The sequence below is a fragment of the Balaenoptera musculus genome, chromosome 13 (genome assembly GCF_009873245.2).
Source record: "Balaenoptera musculus isolate JJ_BM4_2016_0621 chromosome 13, mBalMus1.pri.v3, whole genome shotgun sequence".
Taxonomy (NCBI): domain Eukaryota; kingdom Metazoa; phylum Chordata; class Mammalia; order Artiodactyla; family Balaenopteridae; genus Balaenoptera; species Balaenoptera musculus.
Genome location: NC_045797.1, coordinates 44,832,211 through 44,858,535, shown reverse-complemented (window position 1 = coordinate 44,858,535; position 26,325 = coordinate 44,832,211). Strand labels below are relative to the sequence as shown.

Here is a 26,325-nt window from a genome sequence, read left to right as displayed (position 1 = left end):
GGCTGTTAGGGAGACACCCAACGATGTTTGCTGTAAAAGAGACCCGAAAGGAGCATATGTTCTCTTTCTGAGGCATATGAGATTTCATATCTATCTATCTTTCTATCTATCTATCTATCTATCTATCTATCTATCTATCTATCTATCTATCTATCTATCTATCTATCTACCTACCTATCTGTCTTTGAATGTGTTGATTATATTATTCCATTCTAGTATTTTTTGACAACTATATAATTTAATTATGAAAGAGGTGTATTTTGTTTTTGTTTTTGTTTTTCGGGGTTTTTTTGGCCGTGCCACACCACACCCAGCTTGTGGGATTTTAGTTCTCCGACCAGGGACTGAACCCAGACCCTCGGCAGGGAAAGCACGGAGTCTGAACCACTGGACCGCCAGGGAATTCCCATGAAAGAGGTGTATTGAAGTCTTTCTGTATAACTGTATTTTCATCGTTATCATTGCAGTTTAATTTTTCTTTACATTTCTTACTGTTGTGTTGTTTGATACTACAGATATATGACTTGTGTCATCTTCATAAACAGTGTCTTTTTTCATTACATAGTGTTTGTCTTTATACATTTTAATGCTTTTAAATTTAATTTCTACCTTGCTACTCCCTCTTTCTTTTAAATTTACATTTCATTGGTATTTCTATGTTTACCTTTATATTTTTATCCATTCTTGATCATTTTAGGGTGCTTTTAATAAACAACATAGAGCTATGTTTTGTTCTTTAGCACATTTTGAAAGTTTTTCTCTTAATGGCAGAGTTCAATCTTTTCAAATTTAGTGTAATAATTGGTTTGTACACTAACTTGGTTTCTTCATATTTAGTATAATAGTAGTTTGTAACAATTTTATTCTTCTATGTTACTTTACTATTATTACTTTTAGTTTTAATCATCAATACACTTTTTTTATAGTGAACTATAACACATATATAGAAAAATGCATAAGATATTAATGTGCAGGTTGATGAATTAGTATAAAGCAAAGATCTTTCTCCTGCAGTATCACCTTGGATCAAGTGTCCATGGACCATATGCATGGGTCTGTTTTTCTGGATTCTCTGTTCTGTTTCATTGGTCTGTTTGTCTATCCTTGCACCACTACCATCCCACGTTAATTATTGTAGCTTTATCATAAGTCCTGGCATCCGGTAGACAAGTTATTCTAACTTACTCTTTGTCAAAGTTGTGTTGGCTATTACAGTACCTTTCATTACCACGTAGATTTTAGATCAAGTTGTCAAGTTCCACGAAACAACCTGTTGACTTTTGACTGGGATTGCATTGAATGTAAAGATAAATTTAGGGAGAATTTTTGTCGTAAATGTGATAATCTCTCATTTATTTTGTTCTTGAATTCTCTCAATAGTATATTATAATTTTCTGCATAAAGGTCTTGCATATTTCCTCCCGAGGTATTTGATAGTTTTGATGCTATTATAAATGCTATCTTCTTAAGCATTTTTCCTGTTTATTGCTAATATATAGAAAATCAATTCAGTTTTGTGTATTGCCTTATATCCAGCGACTATGCTAGACTGACTTGTTGATTCTAATAATTTGCATGAAGATTCTTTTGAATTTTATTTTTTTGAATATTATCTGAGGATAATGAGAGTTTTATTTTTTCCTTTCCTACTCTTTCACCTTTTATTTCTTTTCCTTGCTCACTACACTGATTAGGACTTTAAATATAATATTGTGCAGAAGTAGCAGTAATAATTGGCATCCATGTCTTGTTACTGATCTCAAACTTTCAACATTTTACTTGTAAATAGTATACTTGGTAAAAGTTTTTCTGTAGGTACTATTTATCAGATTATTAAAATTTCCTTCTACTTTTAAAATCACAAATGGATACTGCATCCTAACAAATACTTTTTCTATATCAATTAATATGATGATATGATTTTTATCCTTTATTCTGTTATTGGGACAAATTATATTGATTGATATTCTAATATAATCAGTACTATATTCCTGGAATAAACTCAAATTAATCATGACTGATTTTCCTTTTTATATATCACTAGATATTGTTTGCTCACATTTTATTTAAGATTCTTACATGTATGTTCACATGAGAGATGGGTCTGTAATTTTCCTTTCTTATAATGTCAAAGTTAAGTTATGTTTGTCTAGAATTTTTATAATATTGATATTATTCTGTAAATAGTAGAATTCATCACCAATTAGTTCTGGGCCTGGAGTTTTCTTTGTCCCAGTGTTTTAAATTACAGATTGAATTCCTTTAACACTTATTATAAGACTTTTCATATTTTCTTTTCCTTTTGTCAATTTTGGTAAGTTGTATTTTAAAAAAAATTTGTCCATATTTTCTAAAATTTCCAATCTATTGGCATAAAATCTTATTATCTTTTTAATATTGCAGTATAAATAGTGCTGTTGACCTTTAATTTCTGACATTAGTTGTCTGTGCTTTTTTGTTTGTTTGTTTTTTGTTTTTTTTCTCCCTAGGCCTTTATCAGTCAATATTCTTAGTCTTTCAAAGAATCAACCTCTGCCTTTGTTGATCCTTTCTACATATGATGTTTCCTGTTTCATTAATTTTGTTGTTATAATTTTGCTGCAATTATTTTCTTCCTTCAATTTTCTTTGTAGTTAGTTTGCTGCTCTTTTTTTAACTTCTTGAGATGGATGCTTAGTGAATTGATTTTTTAGCTTTTCTTTTTAAAATATATAGCATTTTAAAAGCCATAATTTGCTTTCTAAGCAGTTTTAGCTGTATCTCATAAGTGTTTATATACAATTTAAAAATTATTTTGTTCAAGATACATTCTAATTTTCAGTGTAATTTTCTGTTTGACCTATCAATTATGTAGAAATATATTTATTAGTTTCTAAATATATCTAGCTTTTCTAGGTATCTTTTTGTTATTGATTTCTACCTAATTACCTTATAATCAGAGAACATCCTGTATATAATTTCAATCCTTTGAAGTTTGTTGAGACTGTTTTTATGGCCCAGTATATGATCATTTTTATAAAACTTCTCTATGCCTTACAAAGAATGTATATTCTGTAATCATTGGATATAGAGTTCTATATGTTCATTAAATCAAATTTGCCATATCATATTGTCTAAAACCCGTACTGGTTTTGTTTTTGACTGCTTGTCCAGTTATGATTGTGGACTTGCTTCTTTTTTCTGGTAGATTTGTCATATATCTTTTGAGTCCATGTTATTTGATGCATGCAAATTTAGAGTTGTTGTAGTCTCCTGGTGACTTAAGCCTTGTATCATTGTAAAGTGTTTCTCTCCATCTTTAATAATGCTTTTTGCCTTTAAGTTACTTTATCTGATATTAATAGAGTTATACAAGCTTAATTTATGAATGTGTTTGAATAGAATTATTTCCCGTTGTTTCATTTTCAATGTTTCTTTCTCATTATGTTTTATATGTGTCCATTTTAAACAGCATATAGTTGGGTTTTTTTTTCTTTATGTAGTCATATAACCTTTGTTTTTAAATTAGACTATTTAGTTCATTTAAGCTTAATGGAATTACTGGTATACTTAGAATTAAATTTATATCTTACTGTGTTCTTTCCACTTGTTTTATCAGTTCTATGTTGTTTCCTCTTTCTAGCCTTCATTCGGATTGACTATTTTTTATTATTCTTTTTTTTCTCTATTCGTTTAAAAGTTGTATATTCTTTTATTTCTCTTACTAGTGCTTTTCCTGGAGACACAACATACAACCATAACATATCCAAATTTGATATTAATTTAGGCCTTTATTCTTTTTTCCAACAATGCAAGATCTATAGCACCTTGTAAGGCCATTTATCTCCCTATTTACTTAGATGCTATTGTGGTGTATTTTAATTATCTATTTTAAAGTTCATAAGACATTATTTTTAAAAGTCAGTATTTGGCAGTTTTCCTATACATTTGCCATTTTTGTTGCTCTTTTCCCTCCTAAATTCTCTGGGCTTCTGTGTAGGAATATTTCCATTCTGCCAAAAGAATGTTCTTTAGTATTTTCTTTAATTTGGGCCTGCTGGTGATGTGTTACCTAAGAACTGTGGTTCAGTTTTTGTCTCTATGTGTTTTTATTTTACCTTCATTCTTGAAAAATATCTTTGTTGTGAGTAGAATTCTAACATGCCATTTATTTTTTTAAGTTCCTTGTGGATACCATGAGAGTGTCTGGCATCCATTGCTTTGCTGTGAAGCTGGCTGTTGGTTTTACACTTTGCTTCTTTAAAGTAACTTAGCTGCATTTAAGACAGCAACAATAGTAAAATTGCCAGTTAACAATTTGCAATAATAAATATAACATTAAGACTGTCAGGTTTAGGTTATTTTCTCCAGTAATATTTAGTTCTCTGGGTACAGATGCAGAGAAGGCAGGAGGTAGGGTTCATTCCAGAGCTGGTTGTTGCCAGCTACAAAGTGCAGAAGTCATAGAGCAGGGGCTTAAGGATATTTACAAGGGTGTGAATAGAATGATGAATCCCGGAATCTAGTTCGGACAAGAAGAGAAATGAACTGGGAGGTAACTGATGGGCAGTGAGAAATGATTGCCTTATTCAGTTTTGGATCTAAGCATTTGGAACAGCTGTCAGTAGTGTTTTGTTGCGCAATGCAATCCTAGAACAGTGGAATCAATATAAAGGAAGGGATGGAATGGGGGATGTGAAACATCCCTGATGTTGCTTAACCCACTGTGACTGATGATCCAGGGTAGATGAGCTCTTTCAAAAACTGACTTTTTCTGTGTCCAGTGGTTCTATAACTTAATCGGAGCATTGCTAAGTGGAAATTCCTCCAGGTGTTTGAAAGATTACTGAAATTTTGCCCATTTCTATGTTGTCATGACTTTCTTTTTCTTTCTTTTTTTTTTTTACTGCTTTTTACTATGGGATGGTCAAACATATACAGGACAATGAACCAACCCCATGTGTCTATTACCCAGTTTCAATAACAATATCTGACATCCTTGTTTCACATATTCCTCCAACTTTTCTTTTGTTTTTGTTATTGTTAGAGTTCTTGATGCAGATTTCCTGCATCATATTATTCACTGGTAGGTTACATTGAAAGGTATGAAACAGCCAATGTTGGACAAAATTTTGAGCTCTAAAACAGCAATTTCATATTGTTCAATCTAATACTTTACTATTTTTCTCTAAAAGAAACTCTATATACCTATCAATCTATTTTTCTAACCCCCACAGATGATCTACCTCCAAATGTCAAAGTGCATCTCATAACCTATCAGTTATACTTTTCCCTGGAAGCTTGTCTTCCTCCCAGTCTGGGTCTAGACCTGCTGAACAGCATTCATTCTGATGTTTAGCCTCTTGCCCCTTTCCTGGAGCAGGTTTCTGTTTCCTCAATTACATGTTTTCATTCCCTTGATTTAGTCCCTTATTTTGTTGACACATAATTCTCCATAAGCTTCCCCCAAAAAGGTGCCTTAGAGACAAAAAGTTCGTATCCTTCATCTGCCTGCCTTCATCTGTCCTCATACTTGATTGTTGGAGCTGTAAAATTTTATGCCGAAAATTATCTTCCACTGAGAACTTTGAAGGCATAATTCCATGACTTGCGTTGCTGTTGAGAGATTTGATGTCATTCTCATACAAAGGTTTGGGAGCTATACCTGTTTGTTCCTCTCAGAAAGCTTTTTAGATGTTCAGTTTCTCCCTCTTTTTCTGCATTTTCACAATCATCTGCCTTCATGCATGTTTTAATTTCACTTTAGATGTTGGGCTCTTGGAGGAGGAGAATTAATGTCTTCCTTTGACAATTTCTTTCTCTCTCTCTTCTTGGCTCTCCTCTTTTGAAATTTCTATGTCACCCTGATTCTCTAATTTTCAACTTTTCTCACCTAGTCTCCAAACTTTATTTCCTGGGAAATTGCCTCAACTTCATCTTCCAGCCTTCCTTTAATTTTGTTTGTTTCTGCTACAATATTTTGATTGTTTCTACTTTATAGCACCTTGTTCTTATTTTTTTTTTCCATATTTCTCTGAGGATAATGTGTTTTTCTTTTTGCTGTTTTCTTCTGATTTTTGCATTGTTTTTGTTTCCTTTAAGTTTTTTTTTTTTTCCTTTCACCCCTCCTTGTCTTTTCTTTTTTTCTGTTTGTTTTGCTTCTCTCTTTCATACCCAGGCTTTCCCTACAATCATATTTTCACTGACTTACTCATAAATATGAACAGACAGCCAAGAATAAACAGACTTTTAAGGAAATTTTCCAACATGTAATAGTAGACTTGTTGGCTTGAGGAATGGTGGTGACTGATGGAGAGCTGGCTTTTTGTTGGGGAAGCTCCAAATGCTAAATCTATAGGTCTTGTCTTCTGCAGTCCTTGGTGCCTCCAAATCCTGAGTCTACTGTGGGTTCCATGAGGTGAGCTGACTTGCTTCTCATTGTTTTTGCTTCTGCAAGTACTTGGGTTGTAGCATCCTTTGTTTTTCTGTGTAGTTACTCCTCCATCTGCTTTCCTTCTAATTTGTTGAAATCTGTTGTTCATATTATAGTTTTGTATCCAGTAGGAATGTTTTCAGCTGCAGGTTAGTAGAAAACCATACTGAAAATGGATATGACAAATAGGAGTTCATTTTTCTCAGTAACAAGAAGTCTGGAGGTAGATGGTTACTGGCCTTGATTCAGTAGCTCAGTGATATGAGTGCCAATGTCTCTGTGATTCTCTTGGCCTTTCCCTGACGGTCAAAATAATGAAAAGTGCAGCTGCACATAATATCCACTATTAAGTCAGGAAGAAGGCAGGAAAGGATAAGGATTGTGTTGCATTTCCTGAAATTCCCAAAACAGATATCTCCTTATGTTTCACTGGCTCCTATAGAGTCATGTTGTTGCTCCTTGCTGCAAAGAAAACTGAGATATCAGTTTGACGTATTGATACCCTGAACAAAATTGGTGTTCTCTTTGCCAGGAGGAAGGGCAGGGGAATGGGTACTAGGTAGTTAATGAATGATGTCTGTTACATATTTCATATTCTGATGCTATCATTTGAATGGGGTTTCAGGTAAAAGGAAACGAACCTGCCATGTTTAATGGCACTGTAAAGATTAAGTGAGAAAATCCATGTGAAGCACTCAGCACAGTGTGTGGAACATAACGAATAATCAATAAACATTCCCTATCATGAGATGACCCAGGGTGTTCCATCTTTGCACACGTTGTTTTAGTGGCAGTTAGAGTGTCCAGGTGGATGTGCCACTAGGCTCTTAGATATATGGGTCATCCCTGCAGAGAAACCGGGCTAGAGAAACAAATTTGGTTGTCATCAGTATGTGGATAGTGTTTGAAATCACGTACATGGATGAGATTACCCAGGGAGAGCTTTTGTGATGACAAGCAAGCAGGAAGCAGACACCAAGAGATTGTAAGTCAAGCTCAACAAACATTATGAATTGGGATGTCATTACAAATAAAAATATTTATACTTTAAAGAATGAATTTATTCCTGTAGTATCTACTATGTACAATATACTGTTTAAGGTACTGAATTATCCAAAAAATTAAACTACGGTAAGTTACAGAAACGGGTTGTAAAGTCAGACCAAATGTGGTGCATTTATAGCTATATAAATATGGACCTTTTTCTTCTTGTTATTAAAAAAAATTTTTTTAGGATGCTATGACAATAAGTCATGGAAATTAGAGCTAAATTGTCTTTAAAAACATGGATGTGGTTTCTTCCCAAGTTATTGAAATGTGGAATACAATAAGGAACATCATTTAGAGGTAGCCTGGCTATGACTGTAGCAGCCATGCTCTGTTCTTGCTAACAGGCCAGCAGCATCAAAGGACACACTGCAGATGTGTGTGTGTTTTCTTCCCCTTCTGTGCTTCATTTTCTCTGAAAAAATGACTGATGGTTTTCTTTTGTAATTTGCAGTATATGATTCCAATTGTAGAGGTAAATTCTGCCAACATTTTTTGATGTGTAGGAACCATTTTGAATTTATTGTTTTATTAAGACTACTTTTTTTTTTCAAAATGAAACAAAAAAGATTCTCTATATCTTGGTAATCATTTTAAATTAATGTATAGAGTTATGACACTGGGAATAAACCGTTGGCTATATCTACACAAAATATATTTTTCTTAAAGACTAAATGGTAATTTTGTCAAAACAAAAACCCCAGAAAACTAAAAACATTTGTATTTGGAGACAGTGAGCCAAATTCTAAAATTAAAATTCCATCTTGATTACTACATATTTTGAAAACCATATGTCATGTATCTGTATTCTGCACTTCAAAGGATAGTTAATGGACTGGAGTATGTATACAACAGGATGATCAGTTGGTCACATAGTCTGGAAAACTATGTCATAACAGGAGGAATGCTTGAAGGCGTGGGGGATATTTAGACTGGAGAGAGTACTACTTGAGGGAATCATGATTGTTTACTTCAAGTATTTGAAGGGCTGATACATGGCAAGGGATAAATGTTCTCTTGTTTCAGAATGCAATATTTTGTTTATAGCAATGGGTGAATTTGCTTATTTCAGTCCCCCCGACAAAGAATTTTCCTGTAAAGGTGTCTAATGTATCTAATGGAATTTTATAAATAACTGGGAGGGGTCTATATCAGCGGTTGGCATACTGTGGCCTTCTGGCCAGACCTGGCCTACTTCCTGTTTTGTAAATAAAGGTTTATTGGAGCACAGCCATGCCCATTTGTTCCTGTTTTGTCTGCTGTTGCTTTTGAGCTACAATGGCAAAGTATTTGCAACAGAGACTGGATGGGCACAAAATCTAAAGTATTTACTGTCTGGCCTTTTACAGAAAAAATTTTCAGACTTCTGGTGTAGATAACAGGCAAAGGTGTTATAGAAGATCTAACTCATTGGATAGTAAGTTAGTATAGGTGACCTCAAAGATCCTGTCCATAAGATTCTATGGATCTATACAGAGACAATATATATGTACTTAAAATGTGTTCATAGTTTGAGTCAGAAGTAGAATAGATGTGTTCACCAATATAGTTGTATTTATCTCTTCCAAAGATAACATTTGTATGAAATGTGAAATTTTAACAGCATTTTGCTTTACCTATGAAATGCCATTGTTTTAAATTTCCAGCTGTTACAGTAGTGGATTGGAATGAAGTAATGGATTTCATGAATAATTAGGTAGTGTCTTATTCAAAGTTATTTAATATTTGTAAAAATAACTTTTCTCTGACAGACCATTAGTGGCATGAATTTCTATGTTACCAGACTTGCTAGTTTTTCCTAACTTTTTCATCTGAGAATCTCAAAGCACTTTGCTAATATTTTTATACCTTATTCATTGAAGTCCTTCTTACACAAATAGTGTTATTAAGAAAGTTCCATTAGATGTTCTATTTGTGTGTATGTATGTGTGTGTGTGTGTGTGTGTGCGTGTATGTTTTCCATTGGATGTTCTATGGAAATAGAGAAGACTTGGACATTTTTCAGGAGAACAAAAATTCATTGAGGAGATGTAATTTTGGAAAAAAAGTTTAGTATAACCTATTTGACGTAAATTACTCTAATGGAAAACTAGAAACTGAAAAATATCTATAGTAGAGTCAGAGGTCTAATACCAGGTTTTAGACCTCAAATTCTAAGTCATTTATTTTCTTTTGGAATATAACATCTTTATTAAAAGTACTTAAATGCATGACTTTTGCTTTAAAGTTTACATTTTAAATATGTTAATTTAGTAAATCATATTTAATAAAGTAAATGCATAATGCAACACATTTTAAAAAAACTAATGGACTTTATTTTTTAGAGTGGTTTTAGGTTTACAGAAAAATTGAGCAGAAAGTACAGAGAGTTCCCATATATCTGTCCCCAGCTCATTTCCTCTATTATTAATATCTTGCATGAGTGTGATACATTTGCTGCAGTTGATGAGCCAATATTGATACACTATATTAACTAAAGCCCATAGTTTACATTAGGGTTCATTCTTCATGTTGTATATTCTATGGGTTTTGATAAATATATGATGACTTCTATCCATCATTACAGTGTCATACAGAATAATACTTCCACTGTCCCCCAAATCCCCTGTGCTCCATCTATTCATCCCTCCCTGCCTCTCCCATAACCCCTGGCAACTACTAATGTTTTTACTGTCTCCATAGTTTTGCCTTTTTTGGGGATGTCATATAGCTGGAATCATACAGTATATAGCCTTTTCAGATAGGCTTCCTTCATTTAGAAATACGCCTTCAAGATTCCTCCATGTCTTTCCATGACTTCATAGTTTATTTCTTTTCTGTGTGTGTGTGTGTGTGATTTTGAAATTTATTTCAAAAACAGATTTTGGTTAGACGATAATTGTATAGCTTTAGTTTAAAAAGTTACAGGAACATTTTTTTAACATTTCTTTTTTTAAAGACTTTGCTATTTTTAGAACAATTTTAGGTTTATAATAAAATTGAGAGGAAGGCATAGAAATTTTCCTGCCTCCACACATGCATTGCCTCCCCCATTATCAACATCACTCACCAGAGTGGTATATATATATTTTTTTTTACCAAGGGTGAACCTACATTGACACATCACAATCATCCAAAGTCCATAGTGTACCTTAGGGCTCGCTCTTGGTGTTGTACATTCTCTGGGTTTTGCTCATTTCTTTTAATTGCTGAGTAATAGTCCATTGTATAGTTATATTGCAGTTGGTTTATCCATTCACCTGTTGAAGGAGGTGCTTCCAAGTTCTGGCAGTTGTGAGGCTAATTCATTTTATAAAAGTTAATACTGTAAATAAAATAAACTTCTTAGTATTTATTTTTCTTTATTTTAAAGTTAATCTACAATTTTAAAATGTGAACATAAAATATTTTTGAAAAATATATCTCATATTTCCAAAAGCTTGAAACTCATTTCAGTCACCTCACTACAAAACAAACGTGGTAAATATTTTTTTAATTTGCAAAAGGTTTACATGGGTGTTCCAAAAATTCAAATGATACAGAATTGTATGGAGTAAGAGATGTAACCCCTGCCTGTCCTCCTAATACCATAGTCCTCCACGTCTTTTTCCCTATGTGTATAAAAACATGTATATATGTTAAAAAAAAATACATATAGTATAATATGGTATAATCTTTCATTGTAAAAAAAAACCCAACTATATATACCCATATAATTACATTTATCTCTATCATTTATAAAGATGGGATGATGCTACACATATTGTTCTGAAACTTTAAAAAATTTCACAGTACTATATATTGTCAGTATATTTTCATGGCAGTCAGTGTTCTTTTAAATCACTGCAGAGTATTCCATTGTATAGATAAATCATAATTTATTTAATCACTCATCTATTATTGGCCATTCAGGTCATTGCAGCTTTTTGCTATTATGAATCTCGTTACATGAGCATTCTTGTACATATGAATATGGAAATATTTTTCATTTATTCCACACTTATTTATTTGGAACCTATTCTGTATGCCAGGCACAGTCCAGGTGCTGGGATTCAGCAGTGAGCCAGAGATGATGTTCAATTTCTTGTGTGGGGATCCCCACAGAAAACACTAAATAAACTGGATATTTTCAGATAGTGGTAAATGCCGTGAAGAGAGTGGTGGTTTTCTTACTTTAGATGGACTGGTCAGGGAAGAGCTTTCCAGGGAGGTGACATCTGAGCTGAGGGCTGTTTGGTGAAAAAGAGGCTGCCAGTGCCCTGAATCTGCGTGGCAGGAACAGCATGCAGGGTGGAGTGCAGGCAATAAGGGTGCGTGTGTGCAGGGAACCTGAAAACAACCAACTGAAATCAGTCCACTTTTTATTACCATCATGTGCCACAATTCAGACCAATAAAATACTGCTCCCTGCTGCCGCCTCCACCACGACTCTGACATTAAGTGTTTGCCTTGCCCAGTATTTTTGAAGTGTTGATTCCTGGACGTGAGTTAAAGGCTATGTGCATTTTAAATTTAAACTTGGTGATTCACTTTTCATTATAAAATCTATGAAGTATTTTTCAAACAAATGCTGAGTAAAATAAGGACTCATGGATGAGGAAGTTTTGTTCTCCTTTGTAATTTGTAAGCAAGCAATTGGACTGATTTAGATAATTTAAGTGAATCAAGTCAATTATAAAAAAATTAAGAAATGGAAATTAAATAACCCACAACCTGCTGCTTAAAAACAAATATGGATAATATTTCAATGCATAATAGAACTATTTCTGCCTCTCTCTTTTGCTGGGGTGATAACATCAAGCTCCTTGTGATTTTAAAAAATACTCAAAAATCAGGAAATTGTAGAGCTGACAGGCTCATCAAAGGTCACCTAATATTTTAACCCCCATAAGGCTCTAATGGAGCAAGCATCTCATCCAATCATGTAAAGATGGCATACTGAGTGGGTGGTGGGACTCAATTGCAGAACTGGGCCTCAAAAACAGTCATGAGTTAGCCCCGTTATTGGATTAAATAGTTAAAATAGCCTATCATGATAATTTTTTCATTCGGTGAATATTTATTAGGTGTCTTTCCACGTCCCTTCGCTAGATGCTGGGGGTACAGAGATGATTAAAGGTATTGTGAAAAGTCCAAGCAGTCTAACTGGGGGAAAAGAGGGAAACAGGTGAATTCAGCACAGGATGGGAGGTACAAGGGTGGAGGCTGGGAATGGAGAGCTGAGCTGCACAGTGGAAGGTTCTCCCTCCTGCTTTGGGGAGCAGGCCAGGCCTTGCCTCTCTTTCTGGCCTCTTCTGCTGCTCTCCCTCTCATGGGCCTTTCAGTCCCCTTGCCACACCATGCGCTTCCTCTCTTAGGACTCTTGCGGAAGCTCTCCCCTCTGCCTGCTTTATCTCCAGGCCTCTCCCAACTCACCTGTTATCCCCTCTCACCACATGCTCTGCTTCTTCAAGTCACTTAGCACAGCTGTGTTGAAGAATTACTTGCTTACTATCTCCCACCTCCATCCCCAGAGATTGCTGTCAGCTGTAAGCAAGGGTATAAAGCTAGTGGCTCAAACAAACGGGGATTTGTTCTTCTCAGATATAAAGGGGCCTGGAGGTCAGTGGATGTTGTGCTTAGCTAGCTGATCCTCAATGTCAGGACCTGGGTCTGTGGGATTTTCTTGTTCTTTCCTTTGTGGTTGTAAAAGGACTGCTCCAACTTCCAACATTGCGACCACACTCAGGGCTGGAGGAAGGAATGGCTCTGGGTCTGTTCCCTTTTATTTGGGAAGCAAACTTTCCCACAAGCCTGCAGCACACTTCCATGTATATGCCATTGGCCATCTCTAGCTGAATCAGCATTCCCGGCCACTGGTAAGGAAGGTGAGTGTTTTGTGTTCTTTTATGAGATGGTCAGCCACCTAACTGAGGTAGCCTCACTGAAGCTCAGGAAAAAAAGCTTACTATGCTCACAGGTCCTAGAGACAGAAGGCATGGCATGCCATGCAGGGTCAAGGGGACAACACCAGGGAAGTCAGGATGGAGTGAGGGGAAGGGTTAGGCCAGAGCCTTTGTTGGGGTGTCTGTGGGGAGGGTAAGGCAAGGCAGGGCAGGTGAACAGTTTAGGATTGGCAAGTAGGAATTATTCTGGAGGGCTTTGGACTATAGGGGTGGTCCCCAGTTGCCTGAAATCTGACCCTGGGAAATTTAAAGGAGAGGACAATTGCCTCCTGGGATGCAGGGCCCCATGAAGGAGGTAGGGCTCTGGATTGGTTAGTTTGCATATTAAAGGCAGGCTCAGGGCTGAGCTCTTTGCTGTCTCTAAGAATTGACAAGTGCCCAGGAGGGGCAGTCTCTCTCCAGCTAGAAAGGCTTTTTAAGATGTCAAAACCTCATAATATATAGAAAATAAAAATATGTATTATACAGTGAGGAGGGTAATGGTGTTGGGTTCACTGCTCAACAATGCCTACCACACATCTCAAGACTCCTGAAGGGAAGGGGTTGTCCTGTTTGTCCTTGAATTGCCCAATTGAGGCTGGGAAGGAAGTTTGGGGTCAAACTGTGAAAAGCCTTGCGTGTCATGTTAGTTGGTCTTGTCTTCTGTCAGTGTTGGGGAGTCATTGAAAAGTTTTAGGCCGGGAGTAGCACAGGATTTTGGGGGCTAGGATGTTAACTTGGTAGGGTGGGCTAAGAACTGGAGGAAGAGAGCTTGGAATCAGGGAGACTAATTAACAATGCCATACTGTGGTTTGATAAAGTAGAGGGAAAGTAATACAAGGAATTCAGAAAATCTAATTTTGAGGTCACCATCTAGAACAGTGATTCTCAAAGTATGACTCTGGACCAGTAGCATCAGCATTACTGGCAACTTGTTGGAAATGCAAATTCTTGGGCCCCTACAGAATCAGAAGCCCTGGGGGTGAGTCCAGCAATCTGTGTTTTAACAAGACTTCCAGGTGACTCTGAAGTACCTAAAGCTGAAGAACCACTAACTAGAATAATAGGCTTGGGGGTGGAAGAGAGCTTGGCGAGTCACTGATCCAAAGCAGCCTAGCTGCATATTAGAATCACCTGGGGAGCTTTTTCATGGCAACTAGGTTGGGCCCCATAGTAGAACAACTAAATCGCAATCTCTGGGGTTGGGACCCAGGCATCAATTTCTTTCTATTGCTCCCAGATGCTTCCAATGTGCAGTCAGGGCTGAGAACCACTGATCTTATTTAACCCTCATTGATGAGACAACTCAGAGCTGGAAGGTGAGTTGCTCAAGTTCATACAGCAAGTTCAGGTAAGAATCCATTTTTTAAGCTTCTCCTTGATGCTTTAGACACTATCCCAACTTTTAAATAATTTGCTTTAAGACAATGGCTTCTAGATCATCCACAGTAACAAATATTACTGCCAAATTTTTAGAAGAAACATAGGTTACAGCATTATTAAAAACTCAGTTCTTTAGTTAACAATATTTCACACTTCAGAAAGTTATCCTTTTTATAAAGATTTCATAAAAATAGATATTTTCACCATAAACAAAAAAGAGTATAGATAAGATATGGGTAAATAGTGCTCTGTTATTTGTATTTGTGTGTGTTAAGTAATAACACTTTCTTCCAACTCTAGGTGGAGCTCTTTGGTTTATACATACATATATTGTTTTATTTATAATTTTGAGAGTCTTAGATTTAAAAAAAGAGGTATTTGAGATTATTTTTTTTTAATTTAAAAGTTTATGACATTCGCAACATTGCTCTGCTTTCCTTTTCTTCTTGTTTTAGAGTCATAGATCTAAAAACTCATTTTTATTTCACTGCTTGACCAAAGAATCCAAATCCAGGCCTCAGAGAGTCATTTTCAAAACCATCTTAAATCTGTATGGTTTTCCCATAGTCCTTAACGAATGGAATATGTTTCCTATAGCTTTTGTTTTTTATAAGTCTCAGTGTTGAAATAGAATTTCTGTAAGATGGGCTTCCTTTTCTGAATAATGTCAGTAGGAAAAAATCTGGTGGATAACATAGCTGTTGCTATAGTAATTTCTTCAACTATTTTTACCCCATTGTGTACAAAGGAATGTTAACAGCTACCTTCCTGTAACATAAATGAAACATTTTGCTGCCACTTCTTTTGCTCTTTCCTCTTTGCTATCTCAGTATTCTCCCTTCTACTGGGAGTGCACTTGAAGCAAAATTCCCAGAATATGCCGCATGTTATTTTTAGGTGATGTGAGCCAGTGGTTGTGGTTCCTGGACCAGCAGCATCACCATTGGCATCACCTGGAAGTTGGTTAGAAATGCAGATTCTGGGGTCCCACCCCAGAACTAGTGAGTGAGAAACCCTGGGGGTGGGGTCCCGCAAGTGTTGAACCACTGGTATATGCTATTTTGAAAGGAGAGAAATCCTATACTCACTGGTGCCAACATAAAAAAAAAAAACCCAAAAAACTCCTGTGCAATAATCTATGCCCATTTTGGGATTGTTCAAGGCTCTTAAAATCATCTAGGGATTTTGTTAAAAGGCAGAATTCTCATTCAGTAAGTTTGAGGTGGAGCCTGATACTCTGCATTTCTAACCCAAGCTCCCAAGTGATGTAGGTTTTGCTTATCCATGGAGCACATCTGGAGTATGGAGGATATTGACCAGACACGTAGCACGTGTTAAGACCATACTCATGCCCACATATCAAAGTTACCTATGATTTCTGAGTATATATTTTTGGTTTAATATATCTAAGGTCAATGAGTTTTTCCTTTTCAATCACAGTGGAAAGAGACAATTTCTGGAATATAGTGCTCATTTGTCTATAAAGTGACTCACCTTTATTAAATGCTACAAGAGGGTTTGTTTGCCAGGTTCTGTCTCTGAGACCCTCTACTGTATCAGAAGCAGGCACACTTGAGGAGTGCGTTATTTTTTAATTGAGAAACTTATTCATGGCATGATGAAGCTAGAAAGAAAGTCCTGAAGTTAGGTGATGTTTTCAGACAAAAAGAAGTGGTTCACAAATGTTTGGAATCATTCATTTATGTATTTATTTTTTTTATTGACGTGTAGTTGAATTACAATGTTGTATTACTTACTGCTGTACAGCAAAGTAACTCAGTTATACGTATATATACATTCTTTCTCATATTCTTTTCCATTATGGTTTATCACAAGATATTGAATATAGTTTCCTGTGCTATACAGTAGGACCTTGTTTTTTACCCATTCTGCATATACCAGTTTGCATCTGCTAATCCCAAACTCCCAATCTAACCCCTCTCACACCCCTCACCCCCTTGGCAACCATCATTCTCTTCTCTATGTCCCTGTGGAATCATTCATTGAGTGCTCCATATTTATTTAGCACCTGCCATGTGAAGCATTGTGCGAGGCACCTTGGGAAATTAAAAAAAAAAAAGTCCTTGACATTGAGATTATAATCTACCCAAGGAAGTAAAACCTATGCCTGTGAAAGTTAATTACCAGTATAGAGAGCATGCTGTCCAATGGTAAAGAAGTGTGGTAGAACCTCAGGAGACCAAAAGATAGTTATTGGCTGAAGAGGTTAAAACTACGGAGTCTGATTTGGACTTTGGGGTGGGTAGAATTAGGATATTCAGAGCAGAGTGAAGGAGGGGACTCCATAAAAGACAGGGTGGTAGGGCCAGGATGCAACTTCCAGAAGTGAACCACATGGGAATACAGGAATAGTTCAGACTACATGGAGTTTAGACTTTCTGTCTGGGAGAGATTTTAAAAGTGAGCTGGAGCCAGATTGGTCAGGATTTAACTGCCAGGCTTATGAGTTTACACTTAATCCCTTGTGCAGCAAGGAGACATTGAAGACTTTGAGCTGGGTGTGTGTATGTGTGTGTGTGTGTGTGTGTGTGAGAGAGAGAATGACCCAATCATAATGATTTAGAAAGAGTCATTAATGGAATGTGCAGGGTTAATTGAGATGACAGACTGGAGGCAGAAATTCTTGTTGGAAGGCCATTGCCTTGGGTGGCCTTGGCAGTACGCATGAGAGAACAATGCAGAAAATAAGAGATTTGGCAAAGGGGCAATATAAACTGAAAATATCAATGGATTAAAGAGAAGTTAAGATAATTTGATCAATATAAATGGAAACTAGGGGTTTTGCGACTATGTTTATTCTTCTGAAGTGCCCCTTGGGACAAACAGCCTTACTTTCCAACTAACAATCTTGTAGACACCGTATAGACAAATTGGGTTAAATGGTATTGCCTTTTTAATGGTTTGAAATTTATATATTTCACTCACATCTTTTTGGTTTTTTATCTCCTTATATGGTCCTTTGCCTTATTTTCTGCAATCAAGAGTATGTTTTGAATACTGCTAGTCATCACAAATTCCAAAGCTGGAATAGCATTGTTAGGTAGTACTATCAAAACAATCATTCTAAAACTTTAGATCTAGAAGGGACCTGAGAAGTTATCTAGTATCATACACACGTACAAACTCTATCTCTCACATACTCTTACACTTCAGAGACAACAAAAGTTTTCTAGGACTTGAGGCAGAAGGAAACTACACTTAAAGGCAATGCCAGGTATCACCATGCCCTATCCATGATAAGACGGTTCAGAGCTGTGTCACATCTGATCACCAGTGCCTCAGGCAAGAGAGGAGGGTTGGTACCAGGAGAGCACTCTGAACAAAAGCGTTTCCCTCCTACTCTGCCCCATGGGAAAGCTGATGCACCTTGGACGCTGGATGAAGAAATCTGGCAGGATATCTGGGTGGCTCTTTATCGACACTTACTGGCCATTTTGCAAAAAATTATAGCTCCCCAAATCCTTGGAACACAAGTAAGAGCACTGAGTCTGAACTACCCAGCCTAAATTGTTATAGAAAACACAGTGTCTTAATACGCCAAAACACACTCACATGACCCTCTCTCCTGAGATGTTTGCCGCTTTACATTCCAGTTTAGACAGTCATCTGGCAAAAGTGGAGCCTAGTCCATTGGTCCAGTGATGCCGCATTGTTGATGCTCTTATCTGGGGGCAGCCTCAATTATTGACATCATGCTGTTTGGTTGGCCAGGCAAAGAGACCCAAAGTATGTATATTCCATGTGGTCATGGTGTTGCCTTAGAGCATCCAGAGGACTGTAAGTCTTCAATACATCAGCTGATGCATAGATTATTGCCTGTAGCCTGTAGGAAAGAATTCATTCATTCCATGAACATTGTGAAGTATCTGCTATATGTCAGGTAGAGTGCTGGGAACTGTGGACACAAAGATGAGTAATACAGTCTCTGCCTTCCATAACAATGGAAACTTAAATCAAGATTCTACGACAATTTGGTTTTCGTAGTCCCACCTCCCATACCACTCCCTCTCCTTCCCTAGTTGCACATTTACCACCCCAGTGCCCATGGTAATAGTGCCCATGGTAATATCTTCTGACAAAGCTGACAGATGCAGCTCATAAGCAGGGAGAGCAACAGCTCCTCTTAATAATAAAAAACAAAACAAAAACCCTATTTTGTTTTCTTAATGCTTCCAACAGTTCCATTTGCTCTAGCTGTCACAAAAGCTAGATGGTAATCCTGAGGTCCCTTCTTCATTACTACATCTATTGACCTGTGACCTTCTGCTTCCAGCTCTTGTTGAACACTGGATATATTTTTATGTATCACCACTCATTTCTTTACCAGTTCTTGTTACATTTTTGGATCTTGATTCAGCTATCTAACACACTCATTGTTTCTCCCAGCTCATCAACTGAGAAATATTATAAATATCCTTTCTATATAATTGTCCAAATAATTATGACAATGTCAAACAGGACAGGGCTCAGTAGCATGAGTTAGAAACTTCCCACCTCTTTCACATATATAGACATATTTGCACAGATACAATGTCCAAAAGAATTACATCATTATATTATAAAAATTTTCAAATGCATAGAAAAGTAAGGGAAGAGCACAATGAACATCTACATCTAGATCTTATATTTGTAATATTTTTCCATATTTCTGTCACAAAAATAGACTGATTTCTTCTTCCCTAATTGGGACAAACCAGCTGTAAAAGACATTTGAGGTACTGATAGGGGACATTTGAATATGGCTTAGGTATTAAAGAATATTAAGGAATTAGTGCTAAATTTGTTAGGTCTGATAGTAACATCATGGTTATGTAGGAAAATGTCTTTATTTTTCAAAGCTGTGTTCTGAAGTATTTGGGTGAAAAGTCATGATGTCCGTAATCTTATTTATAGTACTTAAGACTGGCATGAAAATCCAATAGGAAGAGAGTTGGGTAGGAGATATATAAAGAGTCAGAATAATGGCTTAATGGTCTTCGTCACTCTATACTGATGAAATTGTTTTGAGTCTAGAATATTTTGATAAGTTCTAAATAAGAAACCAACTTTAAAAATTACCATATAATGTGCAAAAAAGAAATCCTCATCCTGTTCCTGGGCCCCATGCCATCCCAGAGCCTCACTCCATCCCATTTCTCCACTGCTGGTGTTATTGTAATTTATAATAAAAATTGTTTCTATATTTTGGTGTAGATTGCTCAAAACTGTTCTGTCAAAATGTTCACTTTGCCCCTTGGCTCCATCAGAACATGCCCCAGACAAAACCACTGTGTCAAATCTACATCAGAATGTCCGTTAAAGGAAAAAAGCAACACAAATGGTCAATTAGGGACCATAAAAAGTAATTGGATATTACCAAGGGAAGAGTTATTAATATAATTTTAGACACATTACTAGGATGATATTTAGACAGGTATAGAAGTCAACTATTGTTATATATTAGCTGAGTTATTTAAAAATATATATATGGTAATCATTGAATTAAAGTAAGAGAAACTCAAGATAATGAAGAGGAAGAGCTATGAAAATGAATATAAAGTATTTCTTTGGAAAGTATAAAATGGATAAGACACTACTAATTTAGAGGATGATTATTATAGATAATGCATTAACTCTAGTCTGGGTGTGTCTATTAGAAATACAGTTTTATGTATTGCCATTTTCTGGATAGCTAAGGATGATAAAGGCAAAATTTGTATTGCATACCAGAACCATAAATGCCATATAAAATGGTCAACCAAGATGACCAACATTGGTAAGATAAGCAAAAGCTCTGTTTTTGGCAGCAGTTTCCATTCCTTTAAATTTGATTTGTAAAACTTGATTTTGCTGCTGAAGAGCCAAATAGGAATGTTACAGAATTTCTTTTTTTAACCTAAACTATTTTAGATGGTATTCTTTCTAAAGTATATTACACTCATCCCTTACTTTTTCTCCTTCTAATTGGAAGCTATTTAACAAAAGTTAACCTTCTCCTGATGATGATTTCTGTCTATAATTTCAGCAGTGAATCTCCCAGGGCCAATTAACATGTGTAGTGCCATTTGTGCCAACACCAAAGGGCCACTGTGTTCTTGTGTCCCTGAATGTTATGCTTCTCTACTTTGTTCGGTGGGTCTACCTGGCTTTTATCTGCTTCTGTGACTTTGGGGCCTGCCCATGAGAGCCTTCCACTCTCCAGCCCCAAAACCCCTACTTTAATTTCTAATCTATGGGCTTTACTGACATACATACACATATACTCCCCTTTCTTTGGCCCTCACATTAGAATACTCACTAAACTGTAGGAATTTAAGACCAGTAGGAATTTAAGACCAGCTATTATCTATCAGCTATACCCATGTTACCCTAGGCATTTTTGACAAACAGCTCACAGAAAAGGTCCACAAAAATTATTAGGTTTTATCCCTAAATAAAAATATTGTCTTCTGTTTTTATGTTAATTTTGTTTTTTAAACAAAATAATACCTGCATATGTTTAAAAAGTCTAATAGTGCTAAAATATATTTTTTTAAAAAGGCAGGCACCCCTTTCCAACCCATCCCATCTCATTCCTCAGTCCTGTTTTAGTGATTTCTTTGGGCATTCCTCCCAATTTCAAAATAATATACTCAAACTGGTATGTCTTAAATCATTAATTTTAGCTATTATCTATTGACTTTCTATTATGATAGGTGAAGTCATAACTCTTATAGTACTTATACCACATATTCCTTCCCTCATTTCCCCAGTATGGTTGCATCTGACTTTTAGTTAAATGAATCAGCAGTCGGTTTTTATATTCTTAGCACTTTGTGTTCACCATTAAGCAAGGCAGTGTATTCCCCAAGAACATGGCACTTACCAAGCTGCCCTTGCAGGTGCCTGTGACTTGCCTCTCCCTTCTCAGATTCTTTTAAAGCTCGGAAGTTAGGTGTAGCTGTTCATCTTCCTCCTCAGAAGCCCCTGGCTCTAATTGTTCATTTCTCCTTTTAGAATTTGGTGATAATAATACTTGGTTGTCAATTCTGGGTACTAGGAAAACTTTTATTCCCAAATCCCTTTACACTTTATTAAAACATTTTGTCAGAATAGACACAATCTCTTAGATGGTTGGAAGCATGTTCATATCTCTGTCTAGACTGTGAAGAGTCTTGAGAGCAGGGATTGTGAATGTGGCTTCACAAAAAAGAGGGAGTTTGAGAAACAAAGGTTAGAATTGAGACAGGCAAAAGGAAGGAGAATATGCTTTATACTCTTGGTCTCCTGACCTCTTTATCTGAAGCCCTGGAGCTTCTGGAATGGAATGTAGTTAGGTAGTCAAAGGTGGGAGGAGGGTTCTCACTCAGGTCTAACCTTTAACTGCCCCTCTTCTATAGCTTAATCGTGGGGGGAGTGTTGGGAGCATGTGATTTTTGAGGCTCCTGAATTGATCGTATATTCCCAGAGTTTCCTGATGGTCTTCTTTCATGTCTGCTCTGTCTAGCCCCAAATGTGGACATTTTCCTCTCATACAACTACTTAGGACTTTATATATGAGCTCAATTTTCAATCACATGTTCCTTCCTCATACTGAAGATACTGAGTGGAATACAATGATGTTACAGAAGAATGACTTTACTGTTGTCTCTCTACTAAGTTTTAATTCCTAGTGACTGAAATTAGTTTTCTTTATTAAGTAAATTTTGGTGCCAGGAAATTATTATTTGCACAATTTCAGCAGACTATGGTGGCATTTCTGGTTATATAAGACTCACAATGTGTTGTTGGTTGCAAAATGCGGTATCAACTTGTTTGAGAGCAGCCCTGGCAATTTCTTTGTTCATGAAGGTAAATTTTCACTAATAAAAGAATCACAAACACAATTAACTGGGGAATTTAATTTTATCTCATATAAGAGGGTTTTTTTACCCCTTAAATTAGTTATTCTAAAAAATTGGAACTGGAAATTTTAATAATAGAGTAAGTAGATCTAAGCTTCTTTGGAAGTTGTACTTGTCAGTTCTATTTTTGGTTTCTTAGGAAATACGTTAAAAACAGCTTTTTAAACCTTACTACATTTCTTTCTCCCCTTTTGAGAGGCTTGTTTTTCTTTAAAAAGGTACTGACTTCTTTGCTTGTACTAATAGGATTATCGATTTTAAAAATTCATATTCCCTCCAACCATAGTCATTAAATATATATATAAATGCTCACAAAGGGAGAGCACAAAAGTCAGGTGCTTTATGTAAAGCTTTTGAAGTTGCTCAGAGTGATCACGTGTTATTATTTGTGAACACGTTTGTAACAACTGAAGTGACGGCCTGGGTTGAATTTCCTTCATGTCCCCGGACCATCAACCACACAACAGTGTGTATAACCCATGACAGTGAATGAGTGTGGAGACAAAGCTGGCTTCCCCACCTGGAGTAGGAGCAGTGTGAGAATGGGGGGAGCGGAGTGGGGGGAATTGAACCGCAGTGATCTCTCAGCTCCTATGTCTCTAGTTTGTAGCTCATGGACCTGGCATGTTGCAAGGTTTATGTGTTACTTTGACTGATTTCCACTCCTTTACTCACATCTTTTTTCAGATGCTTCAGAGATGAAAAGTGGGAGGAGAGAGGGGAATTTTGCAGATGATTTGCTGCCTCTTCTGGAGGTGTGAACTGAGGGAAATGGTAGAATCTCTTAGCCTGTCTGCCCTTTTGACACTGTCTTTTACATTGACCAAGTGGTTATGAACGACTCTTCAGCTGCTGTCACCACATTCCAGGGAGATTCTTATTGTTGCTGACAATCTTTAGAAAGAAGGGGAGCACATGAACTCTTGTATCACTCTTCCCTTGTTGTCCATACACCTGCCCCACTGGCCATCTTTTTACTTCCCTAATACTTAAAGCTTGAGGGGTCCCCGTCTTCACGTGGCTGTCTTCTTGTCATTCCGTTCCCCACTCAAATATCACTTCCTCAGAGAGGACCTTGTTGGACTCCATCTCAGTAGACCTGGCGTCAGTTGCTATCACATCATCCTTATTTTCCATAGCGCTTACTGCCGTTGGGTATTTCTGTGTGTGTTTGTTCTCTTATCTCCCTCCAGAAACTAAGCTCATATGAGAACTGAGCCTGTATCCTGACTTGTTCAGTGGTATATCCCATCAAGAGGAGAGGTTCAGCAAACTTTTTTTCTATAAAGGACCAGATAGCAAATAGTTTAGGCTTCATGGGCCTAATAGTCTCATTCACAATTATTCAATTCTATCATCATAGTATAAACGCAGCCATAGATGATGCGTAAACTAATGAATGAAGCTGTGTTCCAATAAAACTTTATTCATGGATGCTGAAATCTGAATTTCACATAACTTTTACGTGTCATGAACATTATTCCTTTTTCCTAACCGTTGTAATACATCAAAACTGTGCTTAGCTGTGGGCTGTACAAAAACAGATGGCTGGCCAGATTTGGCCAGATTTGGGCTGTAGCTCGTGGACTCCTGATGAGGAACACTGATTGGCCAGTAGTTACTACCAGCTGATAATGAATTAACTAATAGAGTGAAAGGGAGGAATTATTACATGAAGACATCAATATATTTACTCCTAAAAATAGAATGTGACAATATTCTTGAATCAGTAGATTGTTCCGGAAGGATAAGAATAATATCCTCTTTTGATGTCCCCTGTATTTGGCCTGGCTAGCGGAGTGCATGTTGCAAAATGAGCCTAAGCCAGTTTAGACATGCACGACTCTATTATTATTATTATTAAGGAGGTGGTGTGTTTAGCTACTCTGTCACAGACTTGCTACCAGGTAATAATAAAAGCAGGTTTCAAGCAAAATTCAGGGACACAAAAGGCAATTATTAACCAAGCATTTATTAGCAAGTGGCCCAAAGCAGTTCATTCAAACTTTCTGTAAACTCAGAGGAATCCTGCTGCTCTGTGGGATTCTTTTAAGTGCTTACACTTCATCTTGTATGCAAAACTCACTGAAGAAAGACGTGGCATCATTCAGTCAGAACTCCTCTGAAACCAGTAGCTAACTGTGGGACCAATTAAAGAATCAAACCCCTAATGTTGTCTCTAATAGTGCATGTTATGATTTGCTGGATTCTTATGTTTGTACAAGGACTGAGGGGTGTTTCTAAGTCATTCAAGCCAATCCACATATGTTGAATACTTTTAATTTCACCAGTGATAATATATATTTTGAACATAGGTTGACAAATAACTCACTAATTCGCCAATAAAATCCCATTAATAAAATACCCTAATAGTTAGCAGAGTGTCATTTCTTGATCTGAATGGTAGAAAGATTTGTAGAAGTTGCCCCTGGAATGTTGCCTTTTTTATGTAATGCCAGCTGATCACTCTGCATTGTGATTCTTGATAGCAAGTTACCTGACCAACCCCAGCATTAAAAGTTAAACTAACTGGCATGTACTTAACATCACACTAATAACACTGAAGTTATTAACAGACAATGTGTAACAGTGGCCTCTGACTTAAGCCCTTAATCCATGCTGTGGAATGTGTAGCCGAGGACACCAACCTTCTCTCATATGTATCTGCAACGCAGTGGGGATTATAAAAATCACAAGGGAAGAGAAAGTTTTGTTCTAAATCTTCTAGGAGTGTACAGATTACCAAACAGCAACAACTCTTACTTCCTTTTCTTTTCTTTTTTTTTTTTTACTGTAAATTTACTGATTATCAATACATATTGTGATAGATTGCCAGTTGTCTCCTAATATATTTTAGAACATTTGGAACAACATAAAAGTATTAAAGAACCCAAAAAACAAAGCAGGAAAATAACTCAACCATCAGCCGTTAGTAACTGCTATCTTAGTGGACATTGCGGCGTTCCCTCCTGCCCCGCCCTCCCCACCGCAGCACACACACCCGCTTGGGGATGATGCACTCAGTCACTGAGTGCTGGCAGTGTAGCTGCTAATGGCTCTACCTGATCTCGGGTGACCTTGGCCTGCAGCGGCTTGAAGCAGGATTTCGGTTCCCCGGCCAGAGATTGAAGTGAGGCTGTGGCAGTGAGAGCGCTGAATCCTAGCCACTAGACCACCAGGGGCCAGTGGCCAGTGACAAGGCCCTGGCCCGTCAGCTTTGTAGAAATAAATTTCCACAAGGAGAAAGTAGTGAAACCAGTAAAGTGTTTATTAGGAGGAAAAAGAGTACGTGTGAATAGACTCACACGGGCTGGCTCAGAGAGAGAGTCGTGCCCTCATGGTAGTTTGAATCACTTATATGGGGCATTTCTTCTGCGTTTCCTTTGGCCAATCATCTTGCTTTGCCTGGTTCTGAGTCCGTATTTGGTTTATCTCAGGGTCCTCCCATGTGTGTGCGCCCATCTCTTAGCCAAGATGGATTCCAGTGAAGAATCCTATGAGTAGGTTGACATGACTCCCTTTTTACCTCCAAGGAGCCTCTCTGCACATGTATAGTTGGGAAGGTCTCCTTGACCTCGAGAATGAGAAATATGTGGTCTCTTATCTGGGCAGGACTCATCTCCTCTTCATCTTGGAGTATCTGTCCAGAGGGGACAAACTCCAGATGCTCAGCCTGGGGCCCATCTATCTCCTGCCT

General features: G+C 36.9%; 1 protein-coding gene across 1 annotated transcript in view; it reads left to right on the top strand.

Moving 5' to 3' along the window:
- Positions 1-26,325, top strand: part of ACYP2 (acylphosphatase 2) — a 176,420-nt gene that overhangs the window by 22,141 nt on the left and 127,954 nt on the right. The gene's annotated exons all lie outside the window — the stretch shown is intronic.